This window comes from Phyllobates terribilis, unplaced genomic scaffold, assembly GCF_046119375.1.
Source record: "Phyllobates terribilis strain yellow unplaced genomic scaffold, ASM4611937v1 Scaffold_5__5_contigs__length_657084704, whole genome shotgun sequence".
Lineage (NCBI taxonomy): Eukaryota > Metazoa > Chordata > Amphibia > Anura > Dendrobatidae > Phyllobates > Phyllobates terribilis.
Genome location: NW_027362765.1, coordinates 563,379,090 through 563,403,516, shown reverse-complemented (window position 1 = coordinate 563,403,516; position 24,427 = coordinate 563,379,090). Strand labels below are relative to the sequence as shown.

The 24,427-nt window shown below is 49.5% G+C and overlaps 1 long non-coding RNA gene across 1 annotated transcript in view; it reads right to left on the bottom strand.

The window, feature by feature from the left end:
• Positions 1–362: 362 nt before the first annotated feature.
• The window catches only part of LOC141271337 (uncharacterized), a 150,996-nt gene continuing 126,931 nt past the window's right edge, over positions 363–24,427 (bottom strand). The window contains exon 3 of the long non-coding RNA XR_012321899.1: positions 363–407. This is a non-coding gene — a long non-coding RNA (uncharacterized lncRNA). The remainder of the gene's footprint in view (positions 408–24,427) is intronic.

The following is a 24,427-nucleotide window of genomic DNA, read 5'->3' as shown; positions in this document are numbered from 1 at the left end:
TGTATATATTGTAATGTAATGTGCACTAATTGCATATAAAAGGCATCACATCCCATATATTGAGAGGTCATATAATGCTGTGTTGTGGTCAGCCCATATTATCCACCAGGGAACTAATGATTACCAATATTTTTGCACATATCCATATATGGTTAGTATTAAAAAGTAGATGTATATATTATATAATGTCGCTATCATTTGTACTTAATGTGATATCCCAATATGTATTCAGATGCATAGAGTGTTATACTACCAAATAGAATATACATATATGTGAAAAAATCCACCCAAACCATTGCATGCATCATGTGTAGATGATCCAAATATACTGTATGTAAAATAGACACTTTCACTTCACTCACTTTTACTCTCCATACTCACAATAAGATGTCACATGTTCCGCAAGCCTAGAGAATAAGAGCACATATAATTAGATAAAGGGTAATGAATTGTATTTCATATTCAGACCTCTAGGGTACATGGTCCCCAGTCGTCTAATCCACATAATTTATTTTTGTTTCAAAAGTCTAATTCTATCCCCACCTCTATTTAAGTGTGGTACACTGTCTTTAATCTGAAATCTGAGTTCTGACACCATGTTTATGCTCACAAAAATGCTTAAGGATAGAAAGCTCAATTTTCTTCGTTCTAATATTGGATTTATGTTGGCAAATACACTGTCTCACTGGCTGTATGGTCTCTCCAATGTATTGGAGTCCACAAGGACAAGTGATTAAAGAGACCACACAGTCAGTGTTGTAGGTATAATAGCCTTTGATTTTAAGCACTCTACCCTTATGTAAATGTTTAAATATCTCTCCTTTTCGTACATTATTGCAATTACAATATGATAAGCATGGAAATGTTCCAAACATTGGTTTAGATAAAAATCTTTGTCATGGTATTTTACTTGCAATATCCGCCCTCACTAGTTCCTCATGAAGTGATTCTGCCTTCCAATAAACCATAATCGGAAATTCCTGGAAGGCCCGGATGTGTGCTTGTGAATCTATTATCAATGGCCAATAGCACCGCAATATATGTCAAACTGTGCTGCTATACTGGCTGAAAATGGAGACAAAAGGGATTCTATGCTCATTAGTTTTATATTTGTCCTCCCCTAGGGATTGTACAGTCATGGCCAAAAGTATTGAGAATGAGACAAATAGTAATTTTTCCAAAGTTTACTGCTTCATTTTTTGTAATGGCAATTTGCATATACTCCTGAATGTCAAAGAGTGATCAGCTTAACAGCAATTACTGTACTTCCAAAGTCAATATTTGCCCAGAAAATGAACTTTAACCCCCAAAACACATTTCAACATCATTGCAGTCCTGCCTTAAAAGGAGCAGCTAACATCGTTTTAGTGATTGATCCATTAACACAGGTGTGGGTGTTGATGAGGACAAGGCTGGCGATCAATCAGTCATGATTAAGTAAGAATGACATCACTGGACACTTTAAAAGGAGGCTGGTTCTTGGTATCATTGTTTCTCTTCAGTTAACCATGGTTATCTCTAAAGAAACACGTGCAGCCATCATTACACTGCACAAAAATGGCCTAACAGGGAAGAGTATCGCAGCTACAAAGATTGCACCTCAGTCAACAATCTAACGCATCATCAAGAACTTCAAGGAGAGAGCTTCCATTGTTGTCAAAAAGGCTCCAGGGCACCCAAGAAAGACCAGCAAGCGCCAGGACCGTATCTTAAAACTGTTTCAGCTGCGGGATCGGACTACCAGCAGTGCCGAGCTTGCTCAGGAATGGCAGCAGGCTGGTGTGAGTGCTTCTGCATGCAGTGTGAGGCGGTGACTCTTTGAGCAAGGGCTGGTTTCAAGGAGGGCAGCAAAGAAGCCACTTCTCTCCAGAAAAAACATCAGGGACCAACTGATATTCTGCAAAAGGTACAGGGAGTGGACTGCTGAGGACTGGGGCAAAGTCATTTTCTCTGATGAATCCCCTTTTCGATTGTTTGGGACATCTGGAAAACAGCTTATTCGGAGAAGAAGAGGTGAGCGCTACCACCAGTCTTGTCTCATGCCAACTGTAAAGCATCCTGAAACCATTCATGTGTGGGGTTGGTTCTAAGCCAAGGGAATCGGCTCACTCACAGTCTTGCCTAAAAACACAGCCATGAATAAAGAATGGTACCAGAATGTCCTCCAAGAGCAACTTCTCCCAACCGTCCAAGAGCAGTTTGGCGCCCAACAATGCCTTTTCCAGCATGATGGAGCACCTTGCCATAAAGCAAAGGTGATAACTAAATGGCTCATGGAACAAAACATAGAGATTTTGGGTCCACGGCCTGGAAACTCCCCAGATCTTAATCCCATTGAGAACTTGTGGTCAATCATCAAGAGACGGGTGGACAAACAAAAACCAACAAATTCTGGCAAAATGCAAGCATTGATTATGCAAGAATGGACTGCTAACAGTCAGGATTTGGTCCAAAAGTTGATTGAGAGCATGCCAGGGAGAATTACAGAGGTCTTGAAGAAGAAGGGGCAACACTGCAAATATTGACTTGCTGCATTAACTCATTCTAACTGTCAATATAACCTATTGGTACTGATAATATGATTGCAATTATATTTCTGTATGTGATATAAACATCAGACAAACACTAATAAAAACCAGAGGCCAGCAGATCATGTGAAAATATAAATTTGGTGTCATTCTCAATACTTTTGGCCATGACTGTAATGTTTTCTCCAACTCACTCTGTGGATATGCCCTTGTCCTAAACTTATTTGTCATCTCATTTTAACGTTTCTGTCTATGTATAGGGTCAGTGGCTATTTTGTTAATTTGTAGATATTGACTTTTAGGGAGAGATTTAATGGCTGTTGATGGGAGGAAGCTCTGATAGGATAGGACAGAGTTTTTATCTGTGGATTTTGTGTACAGTTCCGTAAAAAACATCCCTGTTGTGCATAGACCATGGTGTTCAGAAAACTGAGCTGGTCATGTTAGTTAACCATGGTGAATTTCAATGTGGGGTGAATTGAACTGATTTCTCCCGAGAAAGTTTCAAGGGATGAGAGGTCACCAGTCCAGATAGCGAAGATGTTATCTATGTACCGCAGCCACGTCACACAATGTTGTGTGTACAGGTGGATGTGGTACACAAAGGACTCCTCAATTTTGGACATGAAGAGATTAGCATATGTCGGGGCAACATTCACCCCCATTGCTGAGCCCTGGCATTAATCGTAAAATTGGTCACCAACACGAAAATAGTTTCTGTATAGAACAATTTTCAATAGGCAGATAATGAATTCCCGATTTTCCCCACATATATTATTTTCCTGTAAAACTGATATAACGGTATTGATGTCACTTTTATGGTCAATTGATGTGTACAAACTGCACACATCAAATGATACCAGTATGGAGTTATCTGGGACAGCTAATTGTTTGATTTTTGATAGAAAATTACCAGTATCCAGTGCCTAAGACTCGGTCTCCTTAACATAGAGTCGGAATATTGTATCCAAAAGATTGACAAGGGAGAGAAAATGGAATCAGTATCGGCAACAATGGGCCTACCTTGCAGATATTGAAGTCCCTTGTGTATCTTTGGGACAGTATATAGCACAGGACTGATTGGATTTTTTTGTATGAGGTATTTACTAGTGTTGATCGAGCACTAAAATGCTCGGGTGCTACAAGCTCGGGCCAAGCTCACCGTGATACTCGGGTGCTCGACCCAAGCAACAAGCCCAATGTTAGTCTATGGGAGACCCGAGCATTTTTGTGGCTGCACCCCCGGCAGTCTGTAGAAAGCATAAAAAGTGCCCAAAACGATAGTGACAGTACTCAAATGACATGGGGACAGCATGGGGATCACCCCAGGAAGCATTTCTGACCCCCAGGTCACTGCTGTCAATAACTTTTTCGGGCTCACAATAAAACGTTCAAAAACGAAACTGAAATGGTTTTCCTGTGAAATCTGTTAAGGAACATCCTTTCCAGGGTAAAGACTTGTGTTTAAGGTAAAATAAATAACCAAAAACAAAAATACTCCTCCACACCTTGGGCTATGATCACAAGTAGCATTTTTATGCGTTTTTGCACTTTTGTATTGCTTTCAACCGTGACAAATGCATTCACCAGGAAATGTCATTTTAACATTTTACAACCTTATCTGGCCATGTACTGTGTGACACATGCATACAGTGCTGAAAAGACTTGGAAACAGCATGGGGAGACCTCTGGAAGCATCTCTGACACCCAGGTCGCTGCCTAAAAGTGTGCCCATCAGAAGTGATCCTTGCTGCAGTGTTCATTTTTACCTCCCCCATTCCTTGCAATGCAAGCGCAAGTATGCAACCTGCCACCCACCCACCCCCAGTCTGCAATACCATACTGCTTGCTTGCTTGTTCTTGAAATTGGGCATTTTAGGCATGTGGAGGTGGAAACTGGCCACCACGTCATGGCTGCGTCGGCGGCCTGGTATCCATACTCAGTACCCAGCCGCCCGGCGGCCGGGAGTCCACGCTTGGTCCCCAGCCGCCAGGGGGCGGCCAGGTGTCCATATTCGGTTCCGAGCCGCCCCGCGGCTGGGTGCCCACACACGGTTTCCTTGCCGCCTGGGGGTGGCCGGGTGTCCATAAACAGTCCCCAGCCACCCCTATTTGTCCCGGTGCACCTTATACACAAGCGAGCATACCAAAACATTACCTGTGCCCTCCCCAGTGCATTTAGTGGGAAGGACAGCCTAACCACAAACACGTGGACAAGTGAATGTGGCCAGGGATGGTCCATCTTACTGACGCCTTCACACTGGGTTAATATTGTGGAAGCCGGGACTCAGTTGGACACTGGGATGCAACACCTCCTCCAGACATAGAGGATTGCGGGTCCTGGGTCAATCAGGCTTCAACGCCAAGTTCAGAAGATAGACAGCAGCAGTGGTCGGCCTCCTACACAATGAGTTAATTAATCATGATCATGAGGCCATCCATCTCCTTAGCTTTCTATTCCTTGGAATGCGAGCGCATGTATGTAGTAGTGGCTAGGCCTGAGGTGGTCAGCGTTTTGGCACATATCCTACCTTCTCCAAGGATTGCTGGATGTTTTCCTGCTACTATCCCAGTTCTATGACTCCCGTTAAATCAAAGCTTCAGGTGATGAACGATGGATGAGGTGGTGGCAAAGGAGAAAGCAGGAGGATCAGGGACCATTCACATCAATATCAGGCGAGTCAACCACACATGTTTGGTAGGATATGTTTCTGTACCAAAAGGAGTGGCTCGGCTACACAGTTATAGGGCATACAGTGAGTGCAATGCCTACCAAAAATTATGAGGCACTCCAATGCCCCTTGGAAGTGACATGGAGGTCAGAGGGCCTTAACTAAACCGTTTTTTCCATTTATAGCAACTGGGTCTCCTGTACACTCTTGGCCTAAGCAGTGAATGGAAGGACTTCCAAAAATTATGAGGCTCTGCAATGACTCTTGAAACAGATGTGGATTACAGCGTACTAAAAACCTTCTACCCATTATTGGGGAGTGGGTCTCCCTTAGTGTTCGCCTATGCATTGAAAAGCAAAAGCTGACTAAAGTTAGGAGGAAATGCAATGCCCGTTGGAAGAGTCGTGGAGGTTAGAGGTAATTAAAAACAACATTTCAAGGCCCCTTGGAAGAGCTGTGGAGTTCAGAGTGGTTTAACAAGATGGTTTTAATGCCCCTTGGAAGAGACGTGGAGGTCACAGTAGCTTAACAAGACAATTTTAATGCCCCTTGGAAGAGACGTGGAGTTCAGAGTGGTTTAACAAGACGGTTCTAATGCCCCTTGAAAGAGACGTGGAGCTCCCAGTGGAATAAAAAGACAATAGCAATGTCCCTTGGAAGAGAGGTGGAGGTCGCAGTGGAATAGAAAGACAATATCAATGCCCCTTGGCAGAGTGGTGGAGGTCCCAGTGGAATAAAAAGACAAAATCAATGACCCTTGGAAGAGACGTGGAGGTCACAGTAGCTTAACAAGACTGTTTTAATGTCCCTTGGAAGAGACGTGGAGGTCCCAGTGGAATAAAAAGACAATATAAATGCCCCTTTGAAGAGTGGCGGAGGTCGCAGTGGAATAAAGTGACAATATCAATGCCCCTTGGAAGAGTGGTGGAGGTCCCAGTGGAATAAAAAGACAATATCAATGCCCCTCAGAAGAGTGGTGGAGGTTACAGTGGAATAAAAAGAGAATATCAATGACCCTAGGAAGAGACATGGAGGTCACAGTAGCTTAACAAGACCATTTTAATGCCCCTCGGAAGAGACGTGGAGTTCAGAGTGGTTTAATTAGACGGTTTTAATGCCCCTTGGAAGAGACGTGGAGGTCACAGTAGCTTAGCAAGACGGTTTTAATGCCCCTTGGAAGAGATGTGGAGGTCCCAGTGGAATAAAAAGACAATATCAATGACCCTTGGAAGAGACGTGGAAGTCACAGTAGCTTAATAAGATGATTTTAATGCCCCTTACAAGAGCCATGCTGTACAGCATATTAAAAACATTATTCCCATTATTGGGGAGTGGGTCTCCCATAGTCTTTGCCTATGCCTTCCAAGCAAAAGCTGCCAAAAATTAGGACGGAGGAACTTGCAATGCCCCTTACAAGAGCCATGCAGTAAAGCATATTAAAAACATTATTCCCATTATTGGGGAGGGGGTCTCCCATAGTCTTTGCCTATGCCTTCCAAGCAAATGCTGCCAAAAATTAGGACGGAGGAACTTGCAATGCCCCTTACAAGAGCCATGCAGTACAGCATATTAAAAACATTATTCCCATTACTGGGGAGGGGGTCTCCCATAGTCTTTGCCTATGCCTTCCAAGCAAAAGCTGCCAAAAATTAGGACAGAGGAACTTGCAATGCCCCTTAATAGAGCCATGCAGTGCAGCATATTAAAAACATTATTCCCATTATTGGGGAGTGGGTCTCCCATAGTCTTTGCCTATGCCTTCCAAGCAAAAGCGGCCAAAAATTAGGATGGAGGAACTTGCAATGCTGGCAACACAGACCACGGTAACCCTGGTGGTATAGTGGTGGTGGAGGCTGAGGATGAGGAGAAGAGTAAAAAACAGCTGAAATGAGGAAGCTTATAACCATGTGTGGGTGTGAAGCAGTGCATGGGAATACACATCCCGAAATAACACAGTGGATTTGACTTTATGTTACTCTGCTGTCATTTGGTGGTGATGAGAAGTCTGGCCCAATCCAGCCCTTGTTCATTTTGATAAGGGTCAGCTTGTCAGCATTGTCAGTTGACAGGCGAGTGCGCTTATCAGTTTTAATTCCCCCAGCGGCACTAAAAACACGGTCCGCTAACACGCTAGCGGCAGGGCAGGCCAGGACCTTCAAGTCGTACAGAGCAAGTTCATTAAAAGTGTCCAGCTTGGATACCCAAAAATTAAAAGGCACAGATGAATCACGGAGGATGCTGGTACAGTCAGCAAGGTACTCCCTCACCATCTTTTGAAACTTTCCACTCCTTTTGAGGGTACCCAGCGCCTCAGGGCCTGTAAGCTGGGCGGGTCTCAGAAAACTGTCCCAGAACGTTGACAGTGTTCCCCTGCCTCTGCTGGATTGGAGTTGCGTCTCTCTCGCCTGTACGCCTTGGTTGGGCAACGAACTGTGAACTCTGCCGCTAGCGTGTTCAGATGGGAATTTTTTTAACAGTTCTGCAGCAAAGGCCTTCTGGTACTGCCCCATTTTTGTAGATCTCTCCACCTCAGGAAGAAGAGAGTGAAAGTTCCCTTTGTAGCGGGGGTCTAAAAGTGTCACCAACCAGTAATGACTGTCACCCAACATTTTGACAACTCGAGGGTCACGGTTAAGGCAGCGTAACCTAAAGTAAGCCATGCGTGCCAGACTGGTAATGGGCAAGACTTCTATGTCGTCACCAAGATGATGACTGACCATGCCCTCCTTCTCCTCCTCCATGTCCTCAGGTCACCCATGCTGAAACGACGGTATGACAGTTGTACAGGTACTACCGTCTACAGCGCATGATACCAGCTCCTGTTCATCATCCTCCTCCTCCTCTCCCTCATTGTCCCCCAATGCACGTTGGGATGAGATGAGGCTGGGCTGTGTTTAATCGCCCGCTACGGCTTCTTGATCCATATCATCTTACTCTGGCTGCAATGCCTCCTCTTTAATTCTCTGCAGAGAGCGATGCAAAAGACAGACAAGTGGGATGCTGATGCTAATGATGGCGTCATCGCCACTCACCATCTTGGTGGACTCCTCAAAGTTTGTCAGGATGGTACATATGTCAGACATCCAGGTCCACTCCTGAGGTCTTATGTGTGGAGTCTGACCTGAATATCGACAGCCTTGTTGCAGCTGGTACTCCACAACTGCTCTCTTCTGCTCACAAATCCTTTGCAACATGTGGAGGGTAGAGTTACAACGTGTGGGGACATCACACACCAGTAGGTGTGCCGGAAGCTGCAAAGGCTGCTGCAACACAGCAAAGGCGGCGGAAGCTGTCACCGACTTCCGAAAATGAGCTGACAGGCGGCGTACTTTGACGAGCAGATCTGGCAACTCGGAGTACGATTTAAGAAACCGCTGAACCACGAGATTAAGCACATGAGCCAGGCATGGTACGTGTGTGTCTCTCGCCTCGCCTCAGAGCCGCCACCAGGTTACGGCCATTGTCACACACAACCATGCCTGGCTGTAGGTTCAGCGGTCTCAGCCACAGATCTGCCTGCTCTTTCACAGCTGTCCACAACTCACAAGCAGTGTGAGGTTTATCACCTAATCTTATGAGTTTCAGCACAGCCTGTTGCCGCTTGGCTGAGGAAGTACTGCAGTGCTTCCAGCTTGTAACTGATGTGGTGATATCTGAGATGGAGGCTGAACATGAGGAGGAGGAGAAGGATGATGCGCAGGAGCTGTACACTGTGGGGGCAACTCTGACTGACATAGGGCCCGCAATCCTCGGTGTGGGGAGGATGTGTTCCGTCCGAAGGTCTGACTGGGTGCCGGCTTCCACTATGTTTACCCAGTGTGCCATCAGGGAGATGTACCGTCCCTGGCCACAAGCACTTTTCCATGTGTCCGTTGTCCGATGGACTCTACCAGTAACTGAGTTGTTGAGGGCACGGCAGATGTTTTGGGACACGTGCTTGTGTAGTGCAGAGAAGGCACACCGGTCAAAATAGTGTCGGCTGGGGACCGAGTACCGAGGGATGGCCTCCGCCATAAGGTTGAGGAAGGATTCCGTCTCCACCAGCCAAAAAGGCAGCATTTCCAACGCAAGCAGTCGTGAAAAGTGCGAATTTAGGACTGTGGCCTTTGGGGCGTTGACTGCAAATTTGAGCTATCGTTCAAAGGTCTGGGATATGGACAATTGAATGCTGTGGTGGGACGTGGACGTTGATGTTGTTTCTTGAGAAACAGCCATAACAAGTGAAGACTGAGAGGAGGGGGCATCTTTGCATGCAGTATGGACAGGGCATTGCCTTACACGCACAACAGGAGGTTCTCTTACACGCACTACAGCGGAAGAAGCAGTGGTGACACCCGCTGAGACAGGTAGTGTACCCTGGGCTTCGCCCCACAAAGTCGGGTGCTTTGCTGACATGTGCCTGATCATGTTGGTGGTGGTCAGGCTGGTAGTTTTGTCACCCCTGCTGATGCTGGCCTGGCAGGTGGTACAAATGGCCTTTTTCGGGTTATCAGCAGAGACTTGAAAAAAATTCCAGACTCTGGAAGACATCCCGGGTGGACTGGCAATGTCCCTTGTGTTGGTGTTACGGGGAACGGTTGCCCGCCTTCTGTCTGCGGCCACCACACTGCTACTTCCTGCCTGTTGGGGTTCTCTGCCTCCCTGTCCCTGTGTGCTGCTGGCCTCGCTCTGCGTGTCCTCCTGCCACGTTGAGTCAGTTACTAGATCATCCACCACCTCCTCCTCTTTCACTTCCGCACCACGGTCCTCCTCCTCTCTTTGTGGCAATTGTATCTCGTCATCATCCACCTCATGTGACAAATTTCCAGCTTCACCTTGCTGTGGCCGTGGCTGTTCAAATATTTGGCCATCGGCTACATGGGATCTCCTCTTCCACCACTTCAAGCGGAGAAGGCGAGGGGCACAAATATGGAAATGGACCAGTGAGCAGCTCTTCAGAGTGTCCAACTGTGGGATCAGTTGCTGTCTGATGACACTCGGCATGGTGGGAGGAAGGAGCCTCAGGGTGAGGAGGAGTAGACAGTTGAGCCTCACTGCTACTAACACTTGACCATGTGGAAGACAGACCAGTGGTGGTGGTGCCCAGGTAACTGGAAGTATTATCTGCTATCCAATTAATAACCTGTTCACAATGATCAGTTCGCAATAGTGGTGCTGTTGTGTGCTTCCCTAGTAATTCGGTCAAGAAGTGGGAGCGAGAAGATGTGGCTGTTGGTTGTGGCACATTTTCACCTTGGTCACAGCCCCGTCCTCTGCACGCACTATCACCAGAACGTCCAGTTCAACGTCCCTTGTCCCTATGTTGGACTTGTTTTGGGTCACTGCCTCAGTTACTGCATGGTGTGAACACCGCCGCCTTACAGCTTGGTGGAGACTGTGGGCATTGTGACTAAGGCATACCCCGACCGGCAGCTGCATGGCCACAATCCGGCCGGCCACCTTTCAGCCTAAACCTGTGGATAAAATGGAGGAGCTATTACGGTAATTGGTCCATACGCAGCTGCAGGAACAGCAAACCAATGAGCTGATGATGCAGCAGCTCACAGCTCAGCGGGAGACGCCTACGGCACCAGCACCGGAACGTCGAGAGGCCTGGGACAAGGTTCGCTCAGCGTTGAGGAAGATGGGACCAGAGGATGACGAGGAAGCCTTCCTTACCATCTACGAACGCACAGCAGAACAGGAAAACCTACCAACCGACCAGTGGGCGGAAGTGGTGGCGCCGTTTTTGGTTGGCAATGCCCAGAAGGCCTGTTTCGACCTCAGTCGGGAGGACGCCCGGGACTACCAGAGTCTCAAAGGTGAGATCCTTGCCCGGCTGGGGGTCAATACATACGTGAGGGCTCAGCGTGTGTTTTCGTGGGCCTATGTGGAGACCCGACCCGCCCGGACTCAGGCTTATGACCTCCTGCAGCTGGTAAAATGGTGGCTCCAACCTGAGACTTTGTCCCCAGCCCAGATAGTGGAGAGGGTGGTGGTTGACCGGCTGGTTAGGACTCTGCCAGTCGCTATCCAACGTTGGGTGGAGCAAGGGGACCCCGGCACCCTCGACCAGGTGGTCAGTTTGGTCGAGCGCTACTCAGCCACTCAGGACTTCATTCGAGACTCCGCCCCCTCTCGGTTGTCACGTCGATCCCTGCCAACCCAGGAATCGGGAAAGGGGTCGCGTCCCTCTGCTGGGGATAGTCAGCATGGTACCCGTGCTGAAGGGGAACCCCGGAGTGAGAGTGGCAGGAGACCGATTCCCTCCCAAACTGTCATAAGACCTAACAGTACCACCACCCTTAGGCGCTGGCAGTGTCAGGGGCCGGGACATGTGATTGCTAATTGTCCCATGACTACGGAACCCATGGACTGCGGATATAGCCGCCGTGTCCCAATGTACGCCCAGGCCGTCTGCACAGCGAGCCCCGAACCCCGGGACAATGAACTCCAAATATGTCAGGTACTGGTTAATGAGTACCCCACGGAGGCTCTCCTGGACTCAGGGAGCCTCGTGACTCTGGTACATGGGTCGCTGGTGGCAGGAGACAACCCCGGTGGACGGCCCGTCGGGGTTGTGTGTATCCATGGGGACCTCCGAGAGACCCAACTGAGGAGGTAGTCTTGTCCACGCCATGTGGGGACATAAAACATGTGGTGGGAGTGGTAAAAACTCTTCCCTATGGGACTGTGATGGGGAGAGACTTGCCCCTGTTCTGGACTCTGTGGAAAAACAAAATCCACTCTCCCCCAGTAAAATGTATTACAGACACTGTACCCGACGAACCTGACATAGGGGTGTCCAACCTAGGGACAGAGTGTGACCCCGATAGGTTTCCCTTAGAGGTGTTGGCAGGAGAGGTCAAGGAGACCCCATCGATCCCCGAGCTGAAAGTGTCCCGGGGCACGTTTGGGACAGCTCAGCTACGGGATCCCACCCTGACTCAGGCGCGGGAAAGGGTGTTAGAGATAAATGGCGTAGCTCAACAGCCCGGTGCAGATACTGTATTTCCACGCATGGTAATCAACGGTGAGTTACTCTACCAGACAAATAAGATCAGGGACGAGGTTGTAGAACAGTTAGTGGCACCTCAGTCGTACCATCGAGAAATTCTGGATATGGCACACACACACCTGCTGGGTGGACACTTAGGGGTGAAAAAGATGCTAGACCATATCTTACAGCGGTTCTTTTGGCCTGGGGATTACGCGGAAGTCAAAAGGTATTGCGAATCCTGCCCCGAATGTCAGCTGACCTCACCCACTGCAAGCTTCCGTAGCCCATTGGTACCTCTGCCAGTGATAGAGGTGCCTTTTGAACGGATTGCAATGGATTTGGTTGGACCCATTGTAAAATCCGCCCGTGGACACCAACATATACTGGTAGTCGTCGACATGCCACTTGGTACCCGGAAGCTATACCACTAAGACACACCTCAGCAAAACTGATTGCACGGGAGCTGTTTGCCATGTTCTGTCGCCTTGGATTACCCAAGGAGATCCTGACGGATCAGGGGACCCCCTTTATGTCCAAAGTGACAAGGGAACTATGAAAATTGCTAAAAATTAAACAATTGCGCACCTCGGTGTACCACCCTCAAACCGACGGGCTAGTAGAACGATTCAATAAAACCCTCAAGTCCATGTTAAAAAAGGTGGTTTCTAAGGATGGAAGGGATTGGGACAAGTTGTTACCCTATTTGATGTTCGCCGTCCGTGAGGTACCCCAGGCTTCCACAGGGTTCTCTCTCTTTGAGTTATTGTATGGCAGACACCCTAGGGGTCTGTTGGACGTAGCCAAAGAGACATGGGAACAAGAGCCAACTCCGCATAGGAGTATAATTGAACACATGGCTAGTATGCAGGACCGGATCGCGGCGGTCATGCCCATCGTGAAAGAGCATCTGTTAGATGCCCAGGCAGCTCAGAGGCGCACATATAATAAAAGAGCCAGAGTCAGAACTTTTAACAAGGGTGATCGGGTGTTAGTACTGGTACCCACAGCCGAGAGTAAGTTCATGGCCAAGTGGCAAGGACCATATGAGATTCGAGAAAAAGTGGGGGAGGTAAATTACTGGGTGTATCAGCCCGGAAGGAGGAAACCTGAGCAGCTTTACCATGTAAACCTGCTAAAGCCTTGGAAAGATCGAGAGTGTTTAGTTACAGACGTCACCCTGGGCATAACACCAGAGAATTCTCCACCTTCAGCCAGGGAAGCATCCGAGGGGGTGGTCAGGATAATTGATGCCCTCACTAAACAGCAGCGATGGGAGGCTTGCACGCTGGTGCAGCACAATACCGACGTGTTCTTAGAGCTTCCAGGTAGGACTACGGTTATCCAAAATGACATTGTCACCGAACCTGGGGTACGGGTACGAATAAGACTGTACCGGGTACCCATGGCCCGGAGGCAAGCCATCACGGCTGAGGTAAAACAAATGCTTCAGTTAGGCGTCATAGAGGAATCACAGAGTGAGTGGGCTAGCCCCTTCGTACTGATTCCAAAACCAGACGGATCATTACGCTTCTGTAACGATTTCCGGAAATAGAATGAAGTGTCAAAGTTCGACCTTTATCCAATGCCCCGGGTGGACGAGCTGATTGAGAGACTGGGGCAGGCCCAGTACTTTACCACGCTCGATCTCACCAAGGGTTACTGGCAGGTACCTCTCACAGATTCGGCGAAGGAAAAGACCGCCTTCGTAACTCCAGAGGGTCTATACCACTATGTGGTCTTACCTTTTGGGTTACATGGGGCCCCGGCTACATTTCAGAGGTTGATGACATAGTGCTCAAGCCTCATCAGGAGTACACGTCCGCGTATCTAGATGATATTATCATCTTTAGCACCAACTGGCATACGCACCTATCACAGGTACAGGCAGTGCTGGATTCTCTCAGAGCCGCAGGGTTAACGGCAAACCCCCAAAAATGTGCGATAGGGCTAGAGGAAGCCCGATAATTGGGGTATGTGATAGGCCGTGGAGCTATCAAGCCCCAAATCAATAAAGTTGAGGCTATAAAAAACTGGCCTAAACCATCAAGTACAAAACAGGTGAGGGCGTTCCTTGGCATCCTTGGGTATTACTGCCGGTTTATACCTAATTTTGCTGGGCGAACGGCGGCTCTGACCGATCTCTTGAAGGGAAAAAAATCGGTAATGGTTCGGTGGAACCCTCAGGCAGAAGAAGCTTTTCAGTCCATGAAGTTGGCCCTGTGTGGACAGACAGTCCTCATCAGTCCCGTACCTTCATTGTACAGACAGATGCCTCGGAGGTAGGCCTAGGGGCGGTATTGTCACAAAAAGTGAATGGTGAAGAGCACCTGGTCACCTACTTGAGTAGAAAACTTGTCCCGGCAGAGAAAAACTATAGCGTGGTAGAGAAGGAGTGCTTGGCTATTAAGTGGGCCTTGGAATCACTACGTTATTATTTACTCGGGCGTCAGTTCCGCTTGGTGACAGACCACTCACCCTTGGTATGGATGAGGAATGCCAAGGAGAGGAAAGCGCGAGTCACCAGGTGGTTCCTGTCTCTGCAAAATTTCAGTTTCTCTGTAGAACATCGCCCTGGGAAGTTGCAAGCAAACGCGGATACCCTGTCCTGGGCACCCTGTATGGTGGCAAATGTTCAACCCCATAAGTTTCAACAGAGGGGGGGGATATGTGAGGCAGTGACCAGGATCGTATACAAGGGACGTTATATATCCCCCAGAATGTGTACAGAGACCTATTAAATCCATTGGAGTGCATTGCGGTCACACACACAGCTGTGGCTGCAATCCAGGAATGAAGGTAAGCAATGACCTGGTCAGACTACCTGGCTAAGGCAGATTAAGTAAAACCCGGCAGGGCCTTCATTTCTTGGAGGAGGTCACAGGAGGCAGTGGGGCGGCCTCCTCCCTCCAACCCGGGTTTTCCAGTGGCTCCTGCCACAGGTCCTTTAAAACTCCTGCACTAACTATTAGTGTTGTTCTATGTTGCAACCCGCTAGGAGCACAGCAGGTTAGCTCAGCAGGACTGTGTGTGGCTGAACCACTGCCTAGGAAGGCTCTGCACCTGTCAGTCTCTGAGCGGCCCGGCGCGGCCGTTGTCCCCGGCAACCGTTGTTTATGGACTCATGTCAACCCGGCTGCGAACCAGAGGACTTTCTGTTTACCCGTGAGTTGCTGAATAAAAGCTGTTTATGTTGGACTTGTTTTGGGTTACTGCCTCAGTTACTGCATGGTGTGAACACTGCCGCCTTACGATGGGTATTTGTACAGTCTGACTAAGGAAAAAAAAAAAAAAAGAGGATTTAGATGAAAAGAAAGGATTTTTCCAGGCCCCTGAGTCCTGGGGCTAAGTCTAGCAATTTGAGCAGCAGTAGCACACAGGACTGTAATGCAGTGAAAGACTGTTTGTTTGTTTGATTTGGCTGGATTTAGAGACCCTACACTACCTATTTTGCACTATATATCTCTCCCTAACTCAGCAGCACTGACCCTACACTGTCTGATCCCGGGCGACTGTGTCCAAGATGGCGGTGCTCGGTTTTAAATACTCGAGGTGACGCTGTGCGGCCAGCCGATTACTATAATGCCCACAACCAACATGGCTGCGCATTACAGTGACTGGCTGGCAATCCCTGCATGTTCATTTGCTCTGTATAGAGCGCCAAACATGCAGGGTGGAGACCCGAGCCCCTGCCCAAGTAACCCAGAAATGCTCAGTGCTCGCCGAACATCCCGAGTAGTGAGATGCTCGGGTGAGTAACGAGCAGTGTCGAGCATGCTCGCTCAACATTAGTTAGCACCTTCTTTAATATTATTGGACTCCATATTTGCTGTGCACTCCGGTATCCATATATATATAAGCATACCAGGATGGGGGCTCAAGGGGTGCCATGCATACCAGGATGGGTGATGAAGGGGTGCCATGCATATCCGGATGGGGGCTCAAGGGGTGCCAAGAATACCAGCATGGGGGCTTAAGGGGTGCCATGAATACCAGGATGGGGGATAAAGGAATGCCATGCATACCAGTATGGGGGCTCAAGGGGTCCCATTCATACCAGGATGGGTGATCAAGGGGTGCTATGCATATCAGGATGGGGACTCAAGGGGTGCCAAGAATACCAGAATGGGGACTTAAGGGGTGCCATGAATACCAGGATGGGGGAATCAAGGGGTGCCATTAACACCAGGATGGGGGATAAAGGGGTGCCATGCATACCAGGATGGGGGCTCAAGGGATGCCATGCATACCATGATGGGGGCTCAAGGGGTGCCATACATACCAGGATTGGGGCTAAAGGTGTGCCATACATACCAGGATGGGTAATCAAGGGGTGCCATGCATACCAGGATGGGTGATCAAGAGGTGCCATACATACCAGGATGGGGATCAGGGGGGTGCCATGCATACCATGATGGGAGCTCAAGGGATGCCATGCATACCAGGATAGGGGAATCAAGGGGTGCTATGCATTCCAGGACAAGGATGAGAGGGCCACGTATACCAAGATGGGATGGGGGCCACGTATACCAGGAAGTAGGGGCCATACAAACCAGAATGGAGGATATTAACAGAATTTGGGGACATTACCCCAATACCAGTGTCAGCAGCAGACTCCCTCCCCTATAACAGGGCATCATGACCATATTTTTTTCTTAAATATTTTTTTTCCTATTTTCCTCCTCTAAAACCTAGGTGCGTCTTATGGTCCGATGCATCTTATGGTCCGATGCGTCTTATAGTACGAAAAATACGGTATATAGCTGGTAATAAATATTTCACATATCACATAACACAAAGTAATACCTTACATCTCACAGTACTATTTTCTCACACATTACACACTTCTATTGTCACTTTCTCATTCACACTAATTTAATTATATACATTTTTTATCACTTAGTTACAACACATACCCCTCGATTATATTTGTCATTAAAATATACCACATGATGGAGGTTAATATCTATGGGCATAATGCTTTTCAAAATTCCGGCCCCTTGGCACGCCCCCTCTGAACTCAGCTACCATCATATGGGGATTCTTAACAGAGAGTGCTCATGCGCATGTGAACGGGCCCGTCTGATTTCTGGTCTTGCGCAATAGACATTGTATGCGTTCCACCGCATGCGTGTCAGATGCAGCGATTCCGTAAGTCCCATTTGCTTACAGGGCACCCACGTCACTGACGCATGCGCCATAACTAGTGTTGAGCCACCCCCGTAGTGTTCGAGTTCGGTTCGGTTCGTCGAACACCCGTATGTTCGTCGAACTGTTCGTCGAACACCTTCGAACACCGTTAAAACCAATGGCAGGCAAACAAAAACACATAGAAACACATAGAAAACACATAGAAAAAACTTCAAAGGTGTCCAAAAGCTGAAAAACTGCTCAGAAGACTCAACTAACACATGGAAAAGTGAAAAGTACATATAGTCATGTGAAAAGAAAAGAGGTGGAGGAGTAAAAGGAGGGGGAGACACAGATATAGGCATGTCATGCCCTTCTAAAATCAACAAAGGCTGGAGTAAAAATATAAAATCAGCCTACCAACACCCAGACGTCGTGACAAGAAAATTAAAAAATGAAATATCTTTAGGTAGAATGGCGGTTCCATTCAGAACACTTTCCTTACAAGATGTAGTGGTATCCCCGTTGTGAGTTTTGCCAAAAACGGAACCCAATACATTCGGACTAATCCACCATTTGTCATATCCAAGGGGCAGGTCAGTAAACGACAACATCGAAGCGGAACCAAGTACAGTAGTATATACTGTACATCCTTTGACAAGGCAATCAGGTGGATCAAGAAGTTGGGAAGGGTCACCCTAATGGCCAAAACAGACATTGATGAGGCGTTCCAGTTACTTACTACCTGTGCATCCGAATAGTGTCCACCTATTGGGCTGCTTCTGGGAAGGAGCATACTATATAGATCGCTGTTTGCCCATGTGGTGCTCCAGATCCTGCTCACTATTTGAGGCGTTTAGTTGCTTCCTCGAATGGGTTGTAATGGACGTTTTTAAGGTGGCACATATTATCCATTACCTCGACAACTTCTTATGCCTGGGCCCAAAAGATTCGCCACAGTGTGAATACACGCGGTAGTCCACCTGTGAGAAGGAGAGAGCTGGAGGGAGAGCGGACACCACAGAGCCGAGGGGTTAGAAGGAGAACGGAAGAAGGAAAGAGGGCGAGAGAGGTAAGGGAGTACAATGGAAGGCCGACCTGAGCTCCCCTACATTCCTGCTGGGCGGGGAATAGCCCTGGGAAGAAAAGCCACTTGCGCATCTGACGCGCCCCTGGACCTGTGTCGCGCTGCGTTGCGCACGCGGGAGCTTACCCGGAGCCGGACCTGTTGAGGGTTGTAGTCTCGTGGCGGTGACCCGGTCCGTGCCCAGGGAGTCAAACTGAGCGGCGATGTATCAGCGGTAGATGTTGGACGACTACGCCACCCGTTGAGTACAGCTAAGGAGCTGCTGCTGCAGGGCAGACCGCTGAGGCCGGTGGTAGGATTGTGCAGCGTGATAGTATAACCCCCAACGGGAGGGGTATGGCCTCAGGGCAGCCGACGTGGATGATGGGGGTAGCAGGAACCACTCGGAGACGGTACGGTGTAGTTCAGGGTCTTTACTGGTGACAAAGATAGACCCTCCCGGAGTACTGGCTAGCGATTGGGGCCTGGTCAGTCCTTGAGCAGATGGGATCTCCCCTGGCCAGGCGGAGTTGTAGGCCTCCCAAACTAACTGTACTCTTCTGGCTACCTTGCTAGAGGCGGGTATAAGTAGCCCACGTCCCTCAGTGTACCGTGTGGTGCTCACCCGTATGGCCGGTGACTCGGGGCCTTCGGGTTTCTTGGCCAGAGGACCTGGAATCCCCTGCCTGACGGATTCTGCTGCTGGGTAGGAGTTAGTCCCCACAGCCTTGGACTCCGGGTCCGGTAAGAAATCTTCTCAGTCAGGGCGAGCTCTGCAGCTGCCAGCCCCTGACTCCTTGTAACACTGCTCCCACAGAGCTCCTGATGTTCTGTTCCTATATTTGCTTCTTTTCTCTGTCTCTACTTCTTCTCTACTCACTAACCCTGCCTCAGCCCCAGTTTTATATAGGGGAAGTTCTTCCCCTCCCAGGACTGTGCAGGAGGTGTGGCATGCATAGGATTCCTGACCAAGAGACCTCCCACCTGCTCTCAGACGTAATATCTCTATCACTGTGGCAACCAGACCCCTGGGGTGTCACATTCCCCCCTAGTGAAATTTAGTACTCCGGGACTAAACATATTTTTAGAAAAACATAACAAGGTATAAACAATAATAGTACAATAAGAAAAACATATAAAGATAGTCATGGCGTGTCCGCAACCGGGTGCAGTTTTTGAAGAAAAGCAAGGTGTCCATTTCACCAAAACAGGGAGACGTAACCAGGTAGGGGTCTGTCCTGCCCCGAGTCCTTAACAGTCTTTAGTCCATTCCTAGGTTACGCTCCGACCAATTGTACAAGGATTCCCGGTAAATCCACCAAGGACTCCTAAAAATAACTAGAAACACATAATTATTTACAAGTAACAAGAAAAACAGGTAACCACAAATAAAACAATTTATACACTTCAAATCCTCCAACGTGCGGGTAACTGGCCTCTAGTGGCCCTAGTGGACCTACGGAGCTGACTGTCTAGCCCTGAACTACAGGGTGTAGGAGCTGTCAAGGGTAAACTGGGCAGCTGTCTACCGGCTCTTTGGCTCACTAGGGGTACGGCAGGCTCACTATAAGCAGAGGGTTGATCCTCCTGTTCTGCTTGTGTGGAGTCTTCTGCCTCCTGGACCGGCTGCTCTTCCAGCTCTACCTGTTGCTCCATAGGCACTTGGGATGCTGGTTGGAGGAACGTGAGGACGGGTACCACAACTGCACCATTGACTTGAGTCCAGGACCGAGGGAAGTCTCCGAGCACAGTACTAACCATATCTTCCCTTTCCTCTACGGGTCGATGGTCTTCTTGTTCCTCTTCAGGGTTCCGTAGCTGTTCAGGACACTTCTTCAGGTGATCCCGGGATACAATGGCTATGGTCTCCCCTCCGTCTTTACTGATGGTACAGACTTTCGGGTTCTCGTGGCTTGAGGGCAGTATGGTGTACGGGTCCTTCTCCCACTGGTCGTCCAACTTGTGGAGCCGTCGTTTCCTCTTCAAGACCTGCTCTCCGGGTACCAGGGGAACAGCGGGAGCATACTGGTTGTAAGTTTTCTCTTGTCTTTCCCTAGCCTGACAGAGACTTCGCTCCACGCTCTCCTGTACTTTCCGGTACTGCTGCTGCCTCTCTGTGTCCCAGTCTGCTTCTGGTGAGGTGTCCTCGGGTGTCAGGACTCCCATTTCCAGGTCAACAGGTAACTTACCAGGTCTCGCCCTCATTAGGTAAGCCTGGGTACAGTTGGTGGAACCTACCGAGATGTGGTTGTATAGGTCCACCAGATCGGGCAGCTTCTCAGGCCACAGATTGCGTTCTTCCAGGGGCAACGTTTTCAGGAGATCCATTACCACCTGGTTCATTTTCTCACAAAGTCCATTAGTTTGCGGATGATAGGGTGTCGTCCTTATCTTCCGGCAACCATACAGATTGCAGAATTCCTGGAAGACCTCCGCTTCAAAGGCAGGTCCCTGGTCCGTCAGCACTTGGTCCGGGTACCCGTGTGGACGGCAGAAGTGCTGCTGGAAGGCTCTAGCTGCTGTTTGAGCCGTTAAGTCCTTAACGGGGACGACAACCAAGAACCGGGAGTAATGATCCACAATGGTTAACGCGTAGACGTAGCCACTTCTGCTTGGGGTTAGTTTTACATGATCCAAGGCTACCAGTTCCAACGGCTGCCGGGTGACGATGGACTGCAGGGGAGTCTTCTGGCTGGCACGGTCCTTCCTTCTTAGGTTGCACGGGCCACAGTCTCTGCACCACCTCTCGATGGTTCCCCTCATGCCTACCCAGTGGAACCGCCCACGCAGCAGGAAATCCAGCTTCTTCCATCCGAAGTGTCCAGCCCCGTCGTGGTATGCCTCCATCACCATGGTTGCGTCTCTTCGTGGCACCACTACTTGCCAGATTAGTTCATGCGTCCGGGAGTTAACCATTCTGCGGCACAACTTCCCCTTGTAAAGGAACAGTCTACTCTTTTCTGCCCACAGTTGCTTGGCTCCCTCCGGAGCGTCTGGGTCAAGGCGAGCCTCTGGCCGAGTCAGCATCTCCTTCACCAGCCAGACGGCAGGGTCACTGTCTTGCGTTTCCGCCCAGTTGTAGTGAGGTAAGGGGTTAAGCGTAGCGCCTTGCTTACTCCTTACCCGATGGGAATACTGGATAGTCCCATGACGGTGAAACGCGGGGAGTTCGACTTCTTCCAGTCCCTCTGGATCTTCTCCTACGTCCGGTAGGTTTGGCATCCTGGACAGGGCGTCCGCGTTGGTATTGGAGCGTCCTGCCCGGTATTTGATGGTGAACTCGTAGTTGGACAGGCGGGCCATCCATCTCTGCTCTAGGGCACCGAGTCTTGCCGTGTCCAGGTGTGTCAACGGGTTGTTATCCGTGTACACGACGAACCGGGAAGAAGCGAGGTAGTGCTTAAAGCGTTCGGTGACTGCCCACACCACTGCCAGGAACTCTAGCTTAAATGAGCTGTAATTCTCAGGGTTTCTTTCGGTGGGTCGCAGTTTTCGGCTGGCGTAAGCGATTACTCGTTCTTTCCCCTGCTGGATCTGGGACAGCACGGCTCCTAGCCCGATGTTACTTGCGTCGGTGTAGAGGATAAAGGGCTGGCTGTAATCAGGGTACGCCAGGATTTCATCCCCCGTGAGGGCCATCTTCAGCTGGCGGAAGGACTCTTCTTCTAACTTCTCCCATCTGAAGGGTGGCTTCTGGTTCTTGGCCTTCCGGGACTGGCCTATCAGGAGGTCCTGCATAGGAGCTGCCTTTTTGGTGAAACCGGGGATGAATCTGCGGTAATAGCCTACCAACCCGAGGAACTGCCGCACTTCCTTTACACTGGAGGGACTTGGCCATTCCTTAATTGCGGTGATCTTATCAGGGTCGGGAGCCACTCCATCAGCGCTCACCACGTGTCCCAGGTACTGCACCTTTGGTTTCAGGAGGTGACACTTGGAGGGTTTCACCTTTAGGCCGTAGCTTGCCAGAGCTTCGAACACTTCCGCCAGGTGTTTCAGGTGGTCCTCATACGTCTTGGAATATACGATGACATCGTCCAGGTACAACAGGACCGTCTCGAAGTTTCTGTGGCCCAGACAGCACTCCATTAATCGTTGGAAGGTTCCTGGTGCGTTGCAGAGTCCGAACGGCATACAGGTAAACTCGCTAAGTCCCATCGGGGTGGTGAATGCGGTCTTCTCCCGGTCCGCCTCTGCTACAGGAACCTGCCAGTACCCACTAGTGAGATCCAAGGTAGAGAAGAAGTTAGCAGATCTTAAAGCAGCCAAAGACTCCTCTATCCTTGGTAAGGGGTACGCATCCTTGTGTGTGATACGGTTGATTTTCCGGTAATCTACACACATCCTCATGGTGTTGTCTTTCTTTTTGACTAAGACTAGTGGAGCTGCCCAGGGGCTACAGCTATCTCTGATCACCCCAGCCTCCTTCATGTCTCTAAGCATCCCCTTGGCGTGTTGGTAGTGTGCAGGGGGTACGGGTCGATACCTCTCTTTTATGGGAGGATGGTCTCCCGTGGGGATGTGGTGTTCTACCCCCTTGACTCGCCCGAAGTCTAACGGGTGTTTACTAAACACTCTCTCGTACTCTTGAACCACCCGATAGACTCCCTGTTTCTGGTGTGAGGGAGTGGAGTCAGTACCCAAATGTAGTTGCTGACACCAGTCCTCCATTGTTTTCTTAGAGCCGTTACCTTCCTCCGGGTGAGATGGAGGCAAGGGTTCCACAGATTGTATAGCATTTTGGTTAATGGTATACAATTTGGCTAGCGTGGCATACCGGGGCAGGTACACTTCCCTCTTCCCGATATTGATTATGCGAACGGGCACCCTCCCATGGCGTACATTAACCACCCCCCGTGCTGTCAAGATGGTGGGCCTACTGTCTGAGTAAACTGGTTCTACCATTGCCTGGTAATCTCTACCTCTCAGACCAATAGCTGCCCGGCACCAAATCATCATTTCACTTTTTGGGGGCATGGCAATGGGGAAAGGGTCACACATTCTCACGCTACCAATCTCACCGCCGGAGAGTTCCACCTGTTGCCGTCGCATCAGTGCCCGGATCTCTTTTTGGAGCACTCGCTGCTCGCCGGAGCTGGCGTTCTTGGCAACCTGCTGTAAAAGGAAAATCACCTCTGCAAGACAATTTTCAATTACATTAGTTCCTAGAGTTATCTTTGGGTGACTCTCGTGTTTGTCAATGTCTACAATGATCAGTCCCTGTGCTGCCAGTTCAACTCTACCAATTTTAATGGTCACCTCTTTAAATCCGATCTGTGGCACGGGCTGACCATTGCTGGCGATGATACTCAAGTCGTCGTCAGGGTAGCGGGTAATATCCGAGTCATTCCAGTACTGCTTGAAGAGCACGTACGGGATGGTGGTGACCTGTGACCCGGTGTCCAGTAGGGCACTCATAGGAATGCCATCCAGTACCACAGGCAAGACTGGACGTCCTCCCACATATTTGTCGCGCCAGTTCGATGGGCCTGATGATCTTTTTCCTGGGGGTTGGCCCTCTACCCCAGGTTGTGCCAGTTTAAAGGACAGTACCTTGCCATATGTCCGGGTTGATTGCAGCGGCGGCAGATGGGTCGTCCGTCCTCGTTGTATCGGTCGCTGGGTCTTCCTCTGGCCGGTGGGGTCCTCCTTGGTCGACGCCACGGGATGTCCTCCGGTCCGGATGCCAGCTGGATCTTCCCTGGAGTGGAAACCTGTAAAGACTGCACAGTTCGGGTTAGCGCAGCAACGCTTTTAGCTAGCTCTTGGACCTGATGGTGCAGGTCTGGAGCCGGGTCATTGTTCAAAGCCTGCGCATCAGCTCCCACAGGCCCTGCCGACAAGGGCGCCGCCTCCTGGTGGTAAGTGGTAGTGGGGCGTCTGGGGGTCACAACGCCACTTGGTGCCGGTTCTCGAAGCACCCGGATGGCTCTGTCCTTGAACTGTGCAAATCCCAGATGAGGGTCCTGTAAGGCCATTGCCCGCAACTGGGTTCGGTGGGCATTGCAATATAAACCCTCTATAAATTGTTCAGTCAACAGCCTGTCCTCGTCTC